This window comes from Convolutriloba macropyga, chromosome 6 (assembly GCF_964194025.1).
Source record: "Convolutriloba macropyga chromosome 6, txConMacr16.3, whole genome shotgun sequence".
Lineage (NCBI taxonomy): Eukaryota > Metazoa > Xenacoelomorpha > Acoela > Convolutidae > Convolutriloba > Convolutriloba macropyga.
The window spans coordinates 10,554,619-10,574,265 of record NC_134473.1 but is presented as its reverse complement, the minus strand read 5'-3'; the positions used below and the strand labels follow the sequence as shown (position 1 = coordinate 10,574,265).

The following is a 19,647-nucleotide window of genomic DNA, read 5'->3' as shown; positions in this document are numbered from 1 at the left end:
ACTACTGACTCAATCATTTTAGGCAAACATTAGGTTATGAGGAAAAAGGAAACCACCCACGATTTAAATAATTTTCAAACCAACAATCAGAACAATGAACTATCAAAAGAGCAAAAAAAAAGACTCTCTCCCTCCTGAATTTATAAAAACAGAAACATTCCCTGCTGAACTCAAAAGAGCCGACATCACTCCACCTTTTAAAAACTTAAGTGTCTGAATTGGGCCATCAAAGCTTGTTTCCACTGACATAAACTTGACTCCTCCTGAGACCTTAAAACTCGATGTACTACTAATTCCGCAACTTTTTGAATAGAGGACTGCCACTTATTGCCATAACATACTAAACAAAGTCAAGCCCACATTCTCCAGCTCAGATTTTAACCTACCAATGGCAAATTTTTCGTACACTAGCTAACACAGCAAATTTATACCCGAACAATTTCAAAATGCAATTTTCATGAAAAAATTATTATTAAGAGAGTGACTCTCAAGCACAACTGCACAAATTGTATATTATTGTCACACAATAGTGAAGAGAAGTAGTGATTTCTTTTTACAATTATCATAAAATGGACACAATCAAAGCCGAATGTGGTGCAATTTTCAGGGAAGATTTGAAGTTCAATTAGAGCTTATTCTGTCTGGTCTTGAAATTACGATACTGCCCGCCGTCCACCTCATCATCACTAATATCTGTATTCGTATACCAATGCATTAATTTCTCCTCTGTCACTTTTACAGATATATGGGGAAAAAAATTTTTCCTTTTTTGCATCTCAGTTTTCTTACAATGATTGTGTCTAAAAAAACTTTTGACCACCAGTAGTAAACTTCAGTGCTGATCTTTTATAAAACTGGTACTAAAATTGCTACTTCAAGTATGATTGTTCATCAGTATGCCCGCCATTAAGAATCATAATAGTTTTTCAGCTAAGCAGTTTGAATTTGTCGAAAAAAACATAGCATTCCCAATTAAGAGACAATTACGAAATCATTTCATTTTTTCCATGTTAATTCTTGGAAAAGTTAATTTCGCTGCTATATTCATCTACGTGCTCGTAAAAATGATTGATTTTCAAGTGTGGCTGACATATAGTTTTGTGATTCATAAAAGCAATCCAGCATGCGCCTTAGTAGAATTTGATACCGGCTAGGGTGATATACAGGGGGTACAGTTGCAAAAGGATTTCCGCCCCACCAGGATTGGAACCCGCGCACTCTGCTTATTGAGCATACGTTCGTCCACTGCACCATTGAGTCCGTTGTTAACGTCTATATATAATTTTAGATACAAATTATTCCTTCACCAGAACGCACAGTGTAATTTTTAACCTTCACTCCTTTACTGGAACCACTTTTAGCGCATTTTACGGCTAGCCTAAATTTATGCGTAACACAGACAATAGAGAGAGCTATTATTAAATGTGAACTAATTAACGCGTGGTTGTGGCTATTACGCCTCCGTTCTTGTTACTCTAACTCACTGGATTTTTATTGTTCATAAACTTGCGTCTGCTTTTCCCGAAACGGTGTCGGCGATAGTAATTTATGTTAGCTGTCCGGTTCTATTCCGTGACTATTCAATACTCTATTTTTTTCACTCAATGACTAATCTGTCTACTATTCCCGAGTTACAATTTGCAAAACTTCAACTAGTTTAATAAATTTATGCAACAAACATTTTGATCCCCAAATGCGCAAAACTTGTAGCTTGTCTAGGCGTTTTTGGTATCATGATTAATCATATCTTTAGTTACATAAATTTTTAGTTCAATTTTCATTTTGTTGTAAATTCCTTATTTTTTGAGACTAACAAAACAATAAAGAATTTGAAAAAGTTTCTGGGCCTTAAATATTAGAAAAAATTGGCAATCCAGTTTTAGGTCTGGACTTAACACTAGTGCTACGTTATTAATATCTGTGTTTGGAATTAACCCATAGCTACAACTTGTCAACCATATTAAAGTAAGTACGCTTTATTAAACTGAGTTACCTTGTTCACTTTCCCTTGAACTGTTTTGTGTTGATAATGAACTGAATCCACTCTGTAATTTCAAATATGGTAGTAGTCTACCTCCAGTTTAAACTGTTTGGATTTTTAAATTGTAACTGATATGCATCCCCCCACACACACGCTCGCACGCACGCATCAGGATGTTTGACGTAATTACATGCAATTAAAGCCAACCCCTCCCCTTGTCAATACGGTTCACTTATTAGGTATCCTACTATCATTATGAATTAAAATTCGAACATTCAAACAATTGTTGATAGGTAACCTACTTTTCCAAACGATGGAGATAGAAGGTGTTGAAATTTCATCCTCGTCAATTGATGAACTCGATGATAGAAGCGAAATCAAAGAAATGAATGCGGAAACTCAAGCAAACAGCATTCGGTCGGTTTCAAATGGAGATTCTAGTGAATATGAAGGCTCCTCTGATGTTCAAAACACGGGACTTATCGCTTGAAAACATTCCCGAAAATCTTGAGATTTTCGAGTCTTTCTCGAGTATTTTCGCTTGCGAGCATTAATGTGGCTAGGCATGCATGCGAGTTTTGTCTTTTTTTCACGAAAAATGCATCAACAGGCGAGAGTTGTACTACAATGCAGGTGCTCTCAAGTTAGAAGTAGCAAAAAAGAATAGCAAACGAGCAATCCGAAAGCGACATCAGGCAGAAAGGTACTATGAAGCTGCGAATCGAAAATTACAGAGAGCCAATGATAGAGAAATAGATATCGAAATTTTAGCTCCAGATAGACGTAAACGCAAAGCTGCCATGAAAGTAAGAGAAGCGTTGAGAGAAATCAACTCAAGAGCTAATCATTAGAGCAATTTTAGCTGAATACTGTGATTGCCTTTGTTGTCAATTAAAAACTTTTCAGCTATACAATTTTTCACTGGTTGCCTAAGCGATTTTTAACTTGTACATATCAAAAATTTTGGTGAAAAATAACTTGTTCTTTGGATCCTAAGATACCCAGGGCTACCTAAGCGAGTTTTGACTTGTACTTATCAAGAGTATTGGTGAAAAACAACCTGTGTTTTGGATCCTAAGCTACCTAGGGGATACCTAAGCGAGTTTTAGCTTTTACATATCAAGAGTATTGGTGAAAAATAACTTGTGTTATGGATCCTAAGCTACCTAGGGTTTACCTAAGCGAGTTCTAACTTGTACATATCAAAAATATTGGTGAAAAATAACTTGTTCTTTGGATCCTAAGATACCTAGGGCTACCTAAGCGAGTTTTGACTTGTACTTATCAAGAGTATTGGTGAAAAACAACCTGTGTTTTGGATCCTAAGCTACCTAGGGGATACCTAAGCGAGTTTTAGCTTTTACATATCAAGAGTATTGGTGAAAAATAATTTGTGTTATGGATCCTAAGCTACCTAGGGTTAACCTAAGCGAGTTCTAACTTGTACATATGAAAAACATTGGTGAAAAATAACTTGTCCTTTGGATCCTAAGCTACCTAGGGCTACCTAAGCGAGTTTTAGCTTGTACATATCAAGAGTTCTGGTGAAAAATAACTTGTGTTTTGGATCCTAAGCTACCTAGGGGCTACCAAAGCGAGTTTTGAATTGTAAATATCAGGAGTATTGGTGAAAAACAGCTTGTGTTTTGGATCTTAAGCTACCTAGGGGCTACCTAAGCGAGTTTTAACTTGTACATATCAAGAGTATTGGTGAAAAATAACTTGTGTTTTGGATCCCAAGCTACCTAGGCGCTACCTAAGCGAGTTTTAACTTGTACATATCAGAAGTATTGGTGAAAAATAACATGTGTTTTGGATACTAAGCCACATAGGGGTTAGCTAAGCGACTTCTAACTTGTAAATTTCAAGCGTATTGGTGAATAATAACTTGTATTTTGGATGCTAAGCTACCTATGGCTACCTAAGCGAGTTTTAACTTGTACATATCAAGAGTTCTGCTGAAAAATAACTTGTGTTTTGGATCCTAAGCTACCTAGGGGCTACCACAGCGAGTTTTGAATTGTAAATATCAGGAGTATTGGTGAAAAACAGCTTGTGTTTTGGATCTTAAGCTACCTAGGGGCTACCTAAGCGAGTTCTAACTTGTACATATTAAAAATATTGGTGAAAAATAACTTGTCCTTTGGATCCTAAGCTACCTAGGGCTACCTAAGTGAGTTTTAACTTGTACATATCAAGAGTTCTGGTGAAAAATAACTTGTGTTTTGGATCTTAAGCTACCTAGGGGCTACCAAAGCGAGTTTTGAATCGTATATATCAGGAGTTTTGGTGAAAAACAGCTTGTGTTTTGGATCTTAAGCTACCTAGGGGCTACCTAAGCGAGTTTTAACTTGTACATATCAAGAGTATTGGTGAAAAATAACTTGAGTTTTGGATCCCAAGCTACCTAGGCGCTACCTAAGCGAGTTTTAACTTGTACATATCAGAAGTATTGGTGAAAAATAACATGTGTTTTGGATACTAAGCCACATAGGGGTTAGCTAAGCGACTTCTAACTTGGAAATTTCAAGCGTATTGGTGAATAATAACTTGTATTTTGGATGCTAAGCTAACTAGGGCTACCTAAGCGAGTTTTAACTTGTACATATCAAGAGTTCTGGTGAAAAATAACTTGTGTTTTGGATCCTAAGCTACCTAGGGGCTACCAAAGCGAGTTTTGAATTGTAAATATCAGGAGTATTGGTGAAAAACAGCTTGTGTTTTGGATCTTAAGCTACCTAGGGGCTAGCTAAGCGAGTTCTAACTTGTACATATCAAAAATATTGGTGAAAAATAACTTGTCCTTTGGATCCTAAGCTACCTAGGGCTACCTAAGCGAGTTTTAACTTGTACATATCAAGAGTTCTGGTGAAAAATAACTTGTGTTTTGGATCCTAAGCTACCTAGGGGCTACCAAAGCGAGTTTTGAATTGTTAATATCAGGAGTATTGGTGAAAAACAGCTTGTGTTTTGGATCTTAAGCTACCTAGGCGCTACCTAAGCGAGTTTTAACTTGTACATATAAAGAGTATTGGTGAAAAATAACTTGTGTTTTGGATCCCAAGCTACCTAGGCGCTACCTAAGCGAGTTTTAACTTGTACATATCAGAAGTATTGGTGAAAAATAACATGTGTTTTGGATACTAAGCCACATAGGGGCTAGCTAAGCGACTTCTAACCTGTAAATTTCAAGCGTATTGGTGAATAATAACTTGTATTTTGGATGCTAAGCTACCAGGGGGCTACCTAAGCGAGTTTTGACTTGTACACATCAGGAGTATTGGTAAAAAAATAACCCGTGTTGTGGATCCTAAGCTACCTAGGATTTACCTAAGCGAGTTCTAACTTGTATATATCAAAAATATTGGTGAAAAATAACTTGTCCTTTGGTTCCTAAGCTACCTATGGGCTACCTAAGCGAGTTTTAACTTGTACATATCAAAAGTATTGGTGAAAAACAACTTGTGTTTTGGATCCCAAGCTACCTAGGCGCTACCTAAGCGAGTTTTAACTTGTACATATCAGAAGTATTGGTGAAAAATAACATGTGTTTTGGATACTAAGCCACATAGGGGCTAGCTAAGCGACTTCTAACCTGTAAATTTCAAGCGTATTGGTGAATAATAACTTGTATTTTGGATGCTAAGCTAACTAGGGCTACCTAAGCGAGTTTTAACTTGTACATATCAAGAGTTCTGGTGAAAAATAACTTGTGTTTTGGATCCTAAGCTACCTAGGGGCTACCAAAGCGAGTTTTGAATTGTAAATATCAGGAGTATTGGTGAAAAACAGCTTGTGTTTTGGATCTTAAGCTACCTAGGGGCTAGCTAAGCGAGTTCTAACTTGTACATATCAAAAATATTGGTGAAAAATAACTTGTCCTTTGGATCCTAAGCTACCTAGGGCTACCTAAGCGAGTTTTAACTTGTACATATCAAGAGTTCTGGTGAAAAATAACTTGTGTTTTGGATCCTAAGCTACCTAGGGGCTACCAAAGCGAGTTTTGAATTGTTAATATCAGGAGTATTGGTGAAAAACAGCTTGTGTTTTGGATCTTAAGCTACCTAGGCGCTACCTAAGCGAGTTTTAACTTGTACATATAAAGAGTATTGGTGAAAAATAACTTGTGTTTTGGATCCCAAGCTACCTAGGCGCTACCTAAGCGAGTTTTAACTTGTACATATCAGAAGTATTGGTGAAAAATAACATGTGTTTTGGATACTAAGCCACATAGGGGCTAGCTAAGCGACTTCTAACCTGTAAATTTCAAGCGTATTGGTGAATAATAACTTGTATTTTGGATGCTAAGCTACCAGGGGGCTACCTAAGCGAGTTTTGACTTGTACACATCAGGAGTATTGGTAAAAAAATAACCCGTGTTGTGGATCCTAAGCTACCTAGGATTTACCTAAGCGAGTTCTAACTTGTATATATCAAAAATATTGGTGAAAAATAACTTGTCCTTTGGTTCCTAAGCTACCTATGGGCTACCTAAGCGAGTTTTAGCTTGTACATATCAAGAGTTCTGGTGAAAAATAACTTGTGTTTTGGATCCTAAGCTACCTAGGGGCTACCAAAGCGAGTTTTAACCTGTACATATCAAGAGTATTGGTGAAAAATAACTTGTGTTTTGGATTGTAAGCTACCTAGGGTTTGCCTAAGCGTGTTTTAATTTGTACATATCAAGAGTATTGGTGAAAAATATCTTGTGTTGCGGATCCTAAGCTACCTAGTGGTTACCTAAGTGAGTTTTAACTTGTACATATCAAGAGTACAGGGGAAAAGCAACTTGTATTTTGGATCCTAAGCTACCTAGGGCGCACCTAAGCGAGTTTTGACTTGTACATATCAAGAGTATTGGTGAAAATTAACTTGTGTTTTGGATCCTAAGCTACCTAGGAGCTACCTAAGCGAGTTTTAACTTGAGCATAGAAAGAGTATTGGTAAAATTTTTATGGCACACGTCACCGAACAAAGTGGAGTGCAAAGTGGTGAGCGAAGCGGAGAGTGAAAAGCAAGGCGGAGCTTGGAACACAGTGGAGAAAAAGGAATTACCCAGTTAGTCCTTTACATTTTGCAGCCTTCGGACCGGTTTTTGTTGGTTTTTTTCTTTTTCAAAACTCTCCTCTTAGTCTCGTGACATTTCATCAACAAATTCAGATGTTGCTCACATTTATATTTTTGTTAGTTGATAAATTCTATATATATATATATATATATATATATATATATATATATATATATAGGGAAATAATTTAGCATCTTGTCTGGAGTACCAAGTCTTGAGATAAACAGTCTGAAGAGTAGCAGGAACTGTATCCGCTTGACGCTAGTAAACCCCTTGGCTTCTTATCTTTGGCAAACCCAATGATTAAGAAGCTGACCTTGCTGGTTTAGAGAATCCCCATTGCGAAAATTAGACGACATCAGTTCACAAATTTTAACACGCACCACCATTCACAAACACTCACTGAGTTCACATAGCCACATAGATCAGTTGTAGTGTAGATTATGACAGATTGCTACAATCTACACAGTTGATCTACGGAGGTAACTATGAACATTTCCCTAACTTGTTTTTTCGAGACAAAAAAGAGTTTTTGTTTGGCTATAAACACCGGCTACTTTTTTCATTTCCATCTGATAGTGCAGAAGCCTTTTAAACAATTATAACATGGATTGAAGGTGCTGAGGACAAAAATGACTTAGATAATAATTGATCAACTGCTTATGTGGGAGCTTTACAACAACTTACACTAATGATTGATGGTACTGAGGACAAAAACGATCTACATATTAATTGATCAACTGTTTATGTGGGAGCTTTTAAAAGACTTATACTATGGATTGAAGGTACTGAGGACAAAAAAAAGTTAGATATAAATCAGTCAACTGCTTCTGTGGGAGTTTTTAAAAGACTTATACTATGGATTGAAGGTACTGAGGACAAAATTGACTCATATATTAATTGATCAACTGCTTATGTGGCAGGCTTCAAAAGACTTATACTATGGATTGAAGGTACCGAGGACAAAAATAACTTAGATATAATTTGATCAACTGCTTTTTAGGGAGCTTTTAAAAGCCTTATACTATAGATTGAGGTACTGAGGACTAAAATGACTCTGATATAAATTGAGCAACTGCCAATATGGGAGATTTTAAAACACTTATACTATGGATTGGAGGTACTGAGTACAAAAATGATTTAAAAATATATTGAGCAATTGCTTATATGGGAGCTTTTAAAATACTTATACTTCGGATTGAAGGCACTGAGGACAAAAATGATTGAGATAATAATTGATCAACTGCCTATTTGGGAGGCTTTAAAAGACGTATACACTTATACTATGGATTGAAGGTATTGAGGACAAAAATAACTTAGATATGAATCAATCAACAGCTTATGTTGGAGCTTTTAAAGTCTTATACTCTAGACTGAAAGTACTGAGGACAAAAATAACTTCGATATAAATTGATCAACTGCTTAAATGGGAGGTTTTAAAAGACATATAATAAAGATTGAAAGTACTCAGGACAAAAATGACTTAGAAATAAATTGAGAAACTGCTTATATGGGAGCTTTTAAAATATCTACACTATGGATTTAATGTACTGAGGACAAAATCAAATTAGATATGAATTGATCCACTGCTTATGTGGGAGTTTTAAAGACTTATATTCTGTGCTGAAGGTACTGAGGGCAAAAAAACTTAGATATAAATTGGTCAACTGCGTATGTGGGAGGATTTAAAAGACTTATACGCTGGACTGAAGATACTGAGGGCAAAAAACTTAGATATAAATTGATCAACTGCGTATGTGGGAGGCTTTAAAGACTTATAACTTTTAACTTGTACATTTCAGGAGTATTGCTGAATAATAACTTCTATTTGGTATCCTAAGCAACCAAGGGGCTACCTAAGCGAGTTTTGATTTGTACATATCAGGAGTATTGGTAAAAAATAACTTGTGTTTTGGATCCTAAGCTACCTAGGGGATACCTAAGCGAGTTTTAACTTTTACATATCAAGAGTATTGGTGAAAATTAACTTGTGTTGTGGATCCTAAGCTATCTAGGTTTTACCTAAGCGAGGTCTAACTTGTACATATCAAAAATATTGGTGAAAAATAACTTGTTCTTTGGATCCTAAGATACCTAGGGGATACCTAAGCGAGTGTTAACTTTTACATATCAAGAGTATTGGTGAAAAATATCTTGTGTTGTGGATCCTAAGCTACCTAGGGTTTACCTAAGCGAGTTCTAACTTGTACATATCAAAAATATTGGTGAAAAATAACTTGTTCTTTGGATCCTAAGATACCTAGGGCTACCTAAGCGAGTTTTGACTTGTACATATCAAGAGTATTGGTGAAAAACAACTTGTGTTTTGGATCCTAAGCTACCTAGGGGATACCTAAGCGAGTTTTAGCTTTTACATATCAAGAGTATTGGTGAAAAATAACTTGTGTTATGGATCCTAAGCTACCTAGGGTTTACCTAAGCGAGTTCTAACTTGTACATATCAAAAATATTGGTGAAAAATAACTTGTTCTTTGGATCCTAAGATTCCTAGGGCTACCTAAGCGAGTTTTGACTTGTACATATCAAGAGTATTGGTGAAAAACAACTTTTCCTTTGGATTCTAAGCTACCTAGGGCTACCTAAGCGAGTTTTAACTTGTACATATCAAGAGTATTGGTGAAAAATAACTTGTGTTTTGGATCCTAAGCTACCTAGGGGTTACCTAAGCAAGTTTTAACGTGTACATATCAAGAGTATTGTTGAGAAATAACTTGTGTTTTGGATTCTAAGCTACCTAGGAGCTACCTAAGCGGGTTTTAACTTGAGCATAGAAAGAGTATAGGTGAAAATTTTATGGCACACGTCACCGAACAAAGTGGAGTGCAAAGTGGTGAGCGAAGCGGAGAGTGAAAAGCAAGGCGGAGCTTGGAACACAGTGGAGAAAAAGGAATTACCCAGTTAGTCTTTTACATTTTGCAGCCTTCCGACCAGTTTTTGTTGGTTTTTTCTATTTCAAAACTCTCCTCTTAGTCTCGTGACATTTCATCAATAAGTTCAGATGTTGCTCACATTTATATTTTTGTTAGTTGATAAATTCTATATATATATTGGGAAATAGATTTAACATCTTGTCTGGAGTACCAAGTCTTGAGATAAACAGTCTGAAGAGTAGCAGGAACTGTACCCGCTTGACGCTAGTAAACCCCTCGCCTTCTTATCTTTGGCAAACCCAATGATTATGAAGCTGACCTTGCTGGTTTAGAGAAACCCCATTGCGAAAATTAGACGACATCAGTTCACAAACTTCAACACGCACCACCATTCACAAACACTCACTGAGTTCACATAGCCACACAGATCAGTTGTAGTGTAGATTATGACAGATTGCTACAATCTACACAGTTGATCTACGGAGGTAACTATGAACATTTCCCTAACATGTTTTTTCGAGACAAAAAAGAGTTTTTGTTTGGCTATAAACACCGGCTACTTTTTTCATTTCCATCTGATAGTGCAGAAGCCTTTTAAACAATTATAACATGGATTGAAGCTGCTGAGGACAAAAATGACTGAGATAATAATTGATCAACTGCTTATGTGGGAGCTTTACAACAACTTACACTAATGATTGATGGTACTGAGGACAAAAACGATCTACATATTAATTGATCAACTGCTTATGTGGGAGGCTGCAAAAGACTTATACTCTGGATTGAAGGTACCGAGGACAAAATTAACTTAGATATAAATTGATCAACTGCTTATGTGGGAGCTTTTAAAAGATTTATACTATAGATTGAGGTACTGAGGACAAAAATGACTTTGATATAAATTGAGCAACTGCTAAAATGGGAGATTTTAAAACACTTATACTATGGATTGAAGTAACTGAGTACAAAAAGGATTCAAAAATAATTTGAGCTACTGCTTATATGGGAGTTTTAAAATACTTATACTACGGATTGAAGGCACTGAGGACAAAAATGATTGAGATAATAATTGATCAACTGCCTATTTGGGAGGCTTTAAAAGACTTATCCACTTATACTATGGATTGAAGGTATTGAGGACAAAAATAACTTAGATATAAATTGATCAACTGCTTAAATGGGAGCTTTTAAAAGACATATACTATAGATTGAATGTACTGAGGACAAAAATGACTTAGATATAAACTGACCAACTGCTTAAATGGGAGGTTTTAAAAGACATATACTATAGATTGAAAGTACTCAGGACAAAAATGACTTAGATATAAATTGAGCAACTGCTTATATTGAAGCTTTTAAAATATCTACACTATGGATTTAAGGTACTGAGGACAGAAATAAATTAGATATAAATTTATCAACTGCTTATGTTGCGGGCTTTAAAAGACTTATACGCTGGACTGAAAGTACTGAGGGCAAAAAAACTTAGATATAAATTGATCAACTGCGTATGTGGGAGGCTTTAAAGACTTATACTCTGGACTGAAGGTACTGAGGTCAAAAATTACTTAGATATAAATTGATTAACTGCTTATGTTGAGGGCTTTAAAAGACTTATACGCTGGACTGAAGGCACTGAGGGCAAAAAAACTTAGATATAAAATGATCAACTGCGTATGTGGGAGGCTTTAAGGACTGGAGTGAAGGTACCGAGGACAAGAATGACTTAGATATATATTGAGCAACTGCTTATAATTGAGTTTTGAAAATACTTATACTATGGATTTAAGGTACTGAGGACAAAAATGACTTAGATGTTAATTGAGCAACTGCTTATATGGGAGCTCTTAAAATACTTGTACTATGGATTTAAGGTACTGAGGACAAAAAAACCTTTGATATAAATTGAGCAACTGCTTATATGGGAGCTTTTAAAATACATAGACTATGGATTTAAGGCATTGAGGACAAAAATAACTTAGATATAAATTGATCACCAGTTTATATGGGAGGCTTTAAAAGACTTATACTACGGATTGAAGTTACTGGGGACAAAAATGAATTAGATATAAACTGATTAACCTCAACTGCTTATGTGGGAGCTCTTAAAAGACTTGTACTATGGATTTAAGGTACTGAGGACAAAAAAAACTTTGATATGAATTGAGCAACTGCTTACATGGGAGCTTTTAAAATACTTATACTATGGATTGACGGTACTGAGGACAAAAATAACCTAGATATAAATTGATCAACAGCTTATGTAGGCGCTTGAAAAAACTTATAATATGAACTTTTTTGTTTCTAGTTAAAATCTTTCCTAATTCCGCCAAACAGGTAAGTTTTTATAAAAACAAAGCAGCGACGAAAAAAATCACAAAACGTAAGCTGTAAGTATTACAAATTTAGTTTTCTTCACTATCTGACTCTAGTTTCACAACTCTCCATTTCTTTATTCTTTCTTCATTGATAGATTCATCGTCTGATATCAACTCCAGCGTTCGTTTTGCAAACTTTTTGTACATTTTGATGGTCCGGATCGGTGGTTGGATTGCTTTTGTGTTAAAGTGTTAGTAGAAAGACGAATTGGAGATGCTGGTCTTAGGTCGAGAAAACTTGGCGACAAACCTGATTCAATGGCCCGGTCGTCTATGAAAGAACTTTCATCAAACTCTCCTTCACTTTCTTGTTCAGTAAGGTTTGCAAAATTGACAATATCATCCTCATCCTCACTGTACTTACGCTGGTTTAGATCTGGATCAGGTGGTGACCTCAAGTTTCTGAAAGCTGTGTGTGCTGAGTAATCGGCGGACTCTGCTCCATAATTGATTCGGCAAATTGAACGTTAGTCTCCTCATCAACTCCAGTCAGGATCAAGAAGAATTTTCCGCATAAACATTTCCTCTCGCAAAGCGTTTATCGTCATATCCAGAGAGCGATTTTTTGTTACAAACAATTGTCATCAACTGAAATTTGCTAGAAGCAGTTCTTGTGTTGACTAGTCTCACTGTTTTTCCACCGTTGAGCACTTGTGAATTTCATGAGTCATCTTACTGCGAGAATCCATCGTGGCACCCTTGGCTGACTGCTTAGAAGATTCTGAAAGTTCTACTTTTCTTTTTGAACTTCTCCCACCTTTATAAAAACTTACACTTTCACCAGTCTTGATTTGCATTTTTACATGTTATAGCAATTAATCTTTTCATGTAACTTTTCTTTAATAAAAATTTAAATGTACACTCACCTTCCACAAATTAGGTGGAGTATAGCTTTGGTTTGCGGCCAACAAACTCCGAGATCAGTTTACCACTCAACTCATCCTTGAAATTTAGTGTAACCCGTGCATTACCACGGTCATAGAGCTCACGGTCGCTGGAGAAATTGGAGAAGACATTGGGAAATTTCAGTTTGATTAAGGCTAATTGTTGCCAGACCTTTACCAATTATTTTGAATGATTTCAGCTGTGGAGTGCATGTCCACTTGAGAGCCTCATCTTCGCTACGGGCTAATTTCACCTTGATTCGATTCCTCTTCCCCTAACATGTTTTTCCGAAGGCGCTGTTGACCATCAGTTTATAAAAATTTTCCTCAAATTTGTTTTTTGCCTCCTTTCGTTTTTGCGTGTTGAGTTGAACATATGGTGTCAACCACTTTGACTGGTTAAACACCAGCGCACGATGCATTTTTTCAACTTTCATACCTAACTGCACATATAGTTGTAGTGTCTGGGAATGTAGAATATAGTTCTTCTTTGGGAATAGAGTTTGAATGAGCTTATTACTCGAAGGTGGGGCATTCATCAGCATATCAGTTAGAAGTTCTTCCTGATAATCGCCTAACCAGCACGGTTCAACCTGCTGCTTCATTGGAGCTAGGGGGAAATCAGAGTGCAAGTCATGAAGTGCGTCTGGGAATGACAAGTTTACTTCCAAAATGTATCCAACATCACTCTCGTCAGGAGTCTCCAGTACTTTCTGAACGAATTGTGGCTCAAGATCAGAGTCCCATTGTTGGTTCGTGAACTCAAAATTGTTAGAATCTCTAGAGAAAATCCTAGAGAATGTTTGCGTCAATCATAACTATAAAAGTTGACGGCTCATTTGGATTGAAATTCGGGAGATATTTGTTGTTGGCGACTGAGAGACTCTTGTTGTAGATAGAACTCAATCCGCCCCTAATCAAACCCTCAACTGTTCCCTGTCTGTGAGAAGTTTAAGGGGTGCCTTGCAAGCTTTGAGCATAGCGTCCCCCGAAAGATTTGAAGCTGTTTAGTATTGACAGTAGTCATGTCCATAAGTTTGGTAGCATACCGTGCGGAAGCAAAGTACGATGGCCACAAGAAGGATAACATCAGTTTTCAAGTAGAGGTTGTAGTACTCTCCAAATGTTTCGCACTTGAACGCTTGAAAAACTCTGAGAGCGTGCTCATACTCATCCTCATTTACAGTAACTTGATACCAATGAAGGCTGTTAGTCCTATTTTCTCTCGATGGTAGTTCAATTTCTCTGAGTTTTGGAAAGTTGTCAATGTAGTTGTAAGGGAAGAAGCTTTTCTGCTTGAGCGTGTTTAGAGATGAATCGGGCCAGTCTTTGAAGTAGTCTTTGAGCAAGGTGAATTCGTTTGCTGGTAGATTTTTAGTGAGAGTGTCTTGTGATGACGTCATGAATCGGGAAAAATCCAATAATCCTATGTGCTCATACACTGGTTTATCGAATCCATTTTTGTCCGGACGCATCTTGATCAGAACAACAATTTCATGAGCTAAGAATTTTTTATCTGTAATGGGTATGATTGAGATTGTATTGCACATGTTGCTTCCTTGAAGAGCAAGAATTACGTGGTGAAAATCGTGTAATTCGAAAGGTTGTGAGCAAATAGCGGAGTGTAGTTGAGGAACTTTGAACTTTCTATTGATGTTACAACTGTTGTGTGCCCATCCTAAAAATTGACCTGTAAAGTGACAGTGATCCAAAAAAGTTGGGTTTTTTATTGTGTTTTCAAGAGTTTTCTCACATATCCCGCAATCGTCCGCATATTCTCTTGAATATGGCGCCTCACCATTAAAATAATTGTTTCATTGTTTCGCTTGATGTACTTTCTTTGCTATTTGCTCGAGAGATTCTAAGAACTTGGACATGATGTCAGGATCACTCTCACATTCAAAACGAAAGGTCTCAACCTCGTCCTGCCCGACAAAAAGCATTGCGTAGCTGCATGGGTTGTGAAGCTCTATGGTTCTTGTTTCTGCTTTTTGCGGGTCGTTTCCACAGCCAGATTCGGACTCTATAATTGATTGCAGGTAGCAAAAGCCAACTATAGCAGCAAACCACCGAGATTGGATTTTTTATAGATGAATGAAATTTCCTGCGGCATTCTAACGACCGCTTTTTTGTTTTCTAGACAGAAGCCAGGATGTTTATCTTGACGCTCCTTTGAAAAATTGAGAATATCATCCTCATCCTCACTGTACTTACGCTGGTTTAGACCTGGATCAGGTGGTGACCAAGTTTCTGAAAGCTGTGTGTGCTGAGTAATCGGCGGACTCTGCTCCATAATTGATTCGGCAAATTGAACGTTAGTCTCCTCATCAACTCCAGTCAGGATCAAGAAGAATTTTCCGCATAAACATTTCCTCTCGCAAAGCGTTTATCGTCATATCCAGAGAGCGATTTTTTGTTACAAACAATTGTCATCAACTGAAATTTGCTAGAAGCAGTTCTTGTGTTGACTAGTCTCACTGTTTCTCCACCGTTGAGCACTTGCTTGTACATTTCATGAGCCATCTTACTGCGAGCATCCATCGTGACACCCTTGGCAGACTGCTTAGAAGATCCTGAAAGTTCTACTTTTCTTTTTGAACTTCTCCCACCTTTATAAAAACTTACACTTTCACCAGTCTTGATTTGCATTTTTACACGTTATTGCATTTAATCTTTTCATGTTCCCGAACAAAAGTTTAAATGTACACTCACCTTCCGCAAATTAGATGGAGCATAGCTTTGGTTTGCGGCCCACAAACTCCGAGATCAGTTTACCACCCATCTCATCCTTGAACTTTAGTGTAACCCGTGCATTACCACGGTCATAGAGCTCACGGTCGCCGGGGAAATTGGAGAAGACATTGGGAAATTTCAGTTTGATTAAGGCTAATTGTTGCCAGACCTTTACCAATTATTTAGAAAGATTTCAGCTGTGGAGTGCATGTTCACTTGAGAGCCTCATCTTCGCTACGGGCTAATTTCACCATGATTCGATTCCTCTTCCCCTCACATGTTTTTCCGAAGAGGCTGTTGACCATCAGTTTACAAAAATTTTCCTCAAATTTGTTTTTTGCCTCCTTTCGTTTTTGCATGTTGAGTTGAACATATGGCGTCAACCACTTTGACTGGTTAAACACCAGCGCACGATGCAATTTTTCAACTTTCATACCTAACTGAACATATAGTTGTAGTGTCTGGTAATGTAGAATATAGTTCTTCTTTGGGAATAGAGTTTGATTGAGCTTATTACTCGAGGGTGGGGCATTCATCTGCATATCAGTTAGAAGTTCTTCCTGATAATCGCCTAACCAGCACGGTTCAACCTGCTGCTTCATTGGAGCTAGGGGGAAATCAGAGTGCAGGTCATGAAGTGCGTCTGGGAATGACAGTTCTACTTCCAAAATGTATCCAACATCACTCTCGTCAGGAGTCTCCAGTACTTTCTGAACGAATTGTGGCTCAAGATCAGAGTCCCATTGTTGGTTCGTGAACTCAAAATTGTTAGAATCTCTAGAGAAAATCCTAGAGAATGTTTGCGTCAATCATAACTATAAATGTTGAAGGCTCATTTGGATTGAAATTCGGGAGATATTTGTTGTTGGCGACTGAGAGACTCTTGTTGCAGATAGATCTCACTCCGCCCCTAATCAAACCCTCAACCATGTTCAACTGTTCCCTGTCTGTGAGAAGTATAAGGGGTGCCTTGCAAGTTTTGAGCATAGCGTCCCCGAAAGATTTGAAGCTGTGTAGTATTGGCAGTAGTCATGTCCATAAGTTTGGTAGCATACCTTGCGGAAGCAAAGTACGATAGCCACAAGAAGGATAACATCAGTTTTCAAGTAGAGGTTGTAGTACTCTCTAATTGTTTCGCACTTGAACGCTTGAAAAACTCTGAGAGCGTGCTCATACTCATCCTCATTTACAGTAACTTGATACTGATGAAGGCTGTTAGTCCTATTTTCTCTCGATGGTAGCTCAGTTTCTCTGAGTTTTGGAAAGTTTTCAATGTAGTTGTAAGGGAAGAAGCCTTTCTGCTTGAGCATGTTTAGAGATGAACCTGGCCAGTCTTTGAAGTAGTCTTCGAGCAAGGTGAACTCTTTTGCTGGTAGATTTTTAGTGAGAGTGTCTTGTGATGACGGCATGAATCGGAAGGAATCCAATAATCTTATGTGCTCATACACTGGTTTATCGAATCCATATTTTTCCGGACGCATCTTGATCAGAACATCAATTTCATGAGCTATGAATTTTTATCTGTACTGGGTATGATTGAAATTGTATTGCACATGTTGCTTCCTTGAAGAGCAAGAATTACGTTGTGAAAATTTTAATTCGAAAGGTTGTGAGCAAATAGCGGGGTGTATTTGAGGAACTTTGAATTTTGTATTGATGTTACAACTGTTGTGTGCCCATCCTAAAAATTGACCTGTAAATTGACAGTGATCCAAAAAAGTTGGGTTTTTTATTGTGTTTTCAAGAGTTTCCTCACATATCCAGCTATCGTCCGCATATTCTTTTGAATATGGTGCCTCACCATTAAAATACTTGTTTCGTTGTTTCGCTTGATATACTTTCTTCGCTATTTGCTCGAGAGATTCTACAAACTTGGACATGAAGTCAGGATCACTCTCACATTCAAAATGAAAGGGCTCAACCTCGTCCTGCCCGACAAAAAGCATTGCGTAGCTGCATGAGTTGTGAAGCTCTATGGTTTCTGCTTTTTGCGGGTCGTTTCCACAGCCAGATACGGACTCTATGATTGATTCCAGGTCGAAAAACCCAACTATAGCGGCAAACCACCGAGATTGGATTTTTTATAGATGAATGAATTTTCCTGCGGCATTGTAACGACCGCTGGTTTGTTTTCTAGACAGAAGCCAAGATGTTTATCATGACGCTCCTTTGAAGAAGAAACGTGAAAACAGTTTCGACAAATATAGTTTTCAGTCCCTGGCACTCGCTCGCGGACTCTGTGTATGAAAACTTGCAAATTTCGGCTCAAGACATTGAAATGCATCTGACCATCACTAAACAGTAGAATATCCAAATTAAAGTCGCAGTTTGTTTTTCTCGATACTCTGAATAATGTTAGCCCGCTCTCAGTGTACCTAAAAATTAATTTTGTGTAATCATTGTTTTTAACACTTTTAGGTTTAGATCTAGTTGAGGTTTTTTTCTGGAGTGGGTCATAAGTTTGAAAGTTGTTTTTTTTCTGGAGGAGGTCATAGGAGTTTGAAAGTCAAACTTTTTCTCACCGAAAAACATTGACACAGACATCATTGAGTTCCTCGAACCTTGCCATTTGATGAAAGCCCATTGGCATTTTGAACTCGCCACTAGCCTGTTTGGCAATTGGATTTCCTGGTCAGTATGTAGCAGGGCTGGTTATCATGCGTGATGAAGAACCAACAGGAACAAGTCGGGGGCCATTCTTCAAATGGTACGCTGCGGTATAACAGTACAGGAAACAGTGTTCATCCTCTCGGTTTCGTATATTGAGCAAAGCCGACATGCCAGAGGTTTTTCCCGGGAGCGCTAGATATGAAGATGCAGTTATTGGTTTATTTTTTACTAATCGTACTTTTATGTCCTCAATCTGATCGAGGGTCCAACCGCTACCGTGTGACGCAAAATTGTTAAACGACAGAAGCATCTGCTCTATCATGCTCTGGTAGCTTTTGTCTGCCAGACCCCCAAAGTCGACACGTTCCATTTATGACTGTAAATACACTGAGATTCGATCTAGTTGACTTGAAGAAAATTCATCCTCATTTTTTGGAGGCTTCGCCAACCGTATTTTTGAGCTGAATTGGATTATTGTGAATGTTGTTGGACGCTCAATTGCACAATGTTTTCAATTTCTTGTCGTTTTGTATGATTGACATAAGGTAGATCCAGATCATTTGCCCCGATTGAAATTTCGTACGTTTTTAGAGCGCCCCCAAAAAGCTCATTTTGTCGGCAAAATACCTGAATGTTGAAGGTTTTCCGAGTCAATATTACATGCTGGTAGAGTTTGAACACCATTCATATGCTCTAAATAATCAACATCGCGAGGGAAGCATTTGTTGCAATATAGACAGTAGCGGGGATTGGGCGCATCGTGTTGTACTGTCATATGTCCTGTTAGTTCGTAGAGACTTTTTGTAGAGAAAGCACACTCATTACATTCGAATGAATTAGCCTGTGGATAGACCTTGTGAATGTTTTTTCGGCGACGTCAGAGGCTCCTTTTATCAGCAAGCAGTTTCTGGCAAATATCACACTTGACTTGTGGCATTTCGAAAACACGGCAATGTGTTCTTCCGCTTATGATGTCCTTGAAAATTCTTTAAAAATTTAAACTGGGTGTATTGTTTAATGAATTCAAGATGTAAAGCAGAAAGCAGTGATTAGTTTTTAAGTCCCCGATACCAACTTTTTAGAGTTTTAGTCAACAAATCAG

The 19,647-nt window shown here is 37.5% G+C and overlaps 2 protein-coding genes across 2 annotated transcripts in view; one reads left to right on the top strand and one right to left on the bottom strand.

The window, feature by feature from the left end:
• LOC142340751 (uncharacterized) overlaps positions 1-19,647 on the top strand; it is a 107,847-nt gene that overhangs the window by 2,448 nt on the left and 85,752 nt on the right. The window lies entirely within an intron of this gene.
• Positions 1-19,647, bottom strand: part of LOC142341223 (oxygen-dependent choline dehydrogenase-like) — a 66,583-nt gene that overhangs the window by 32,090 nt on the left and 14,846 nt on the right. The window lies entirely within an intron of this gene.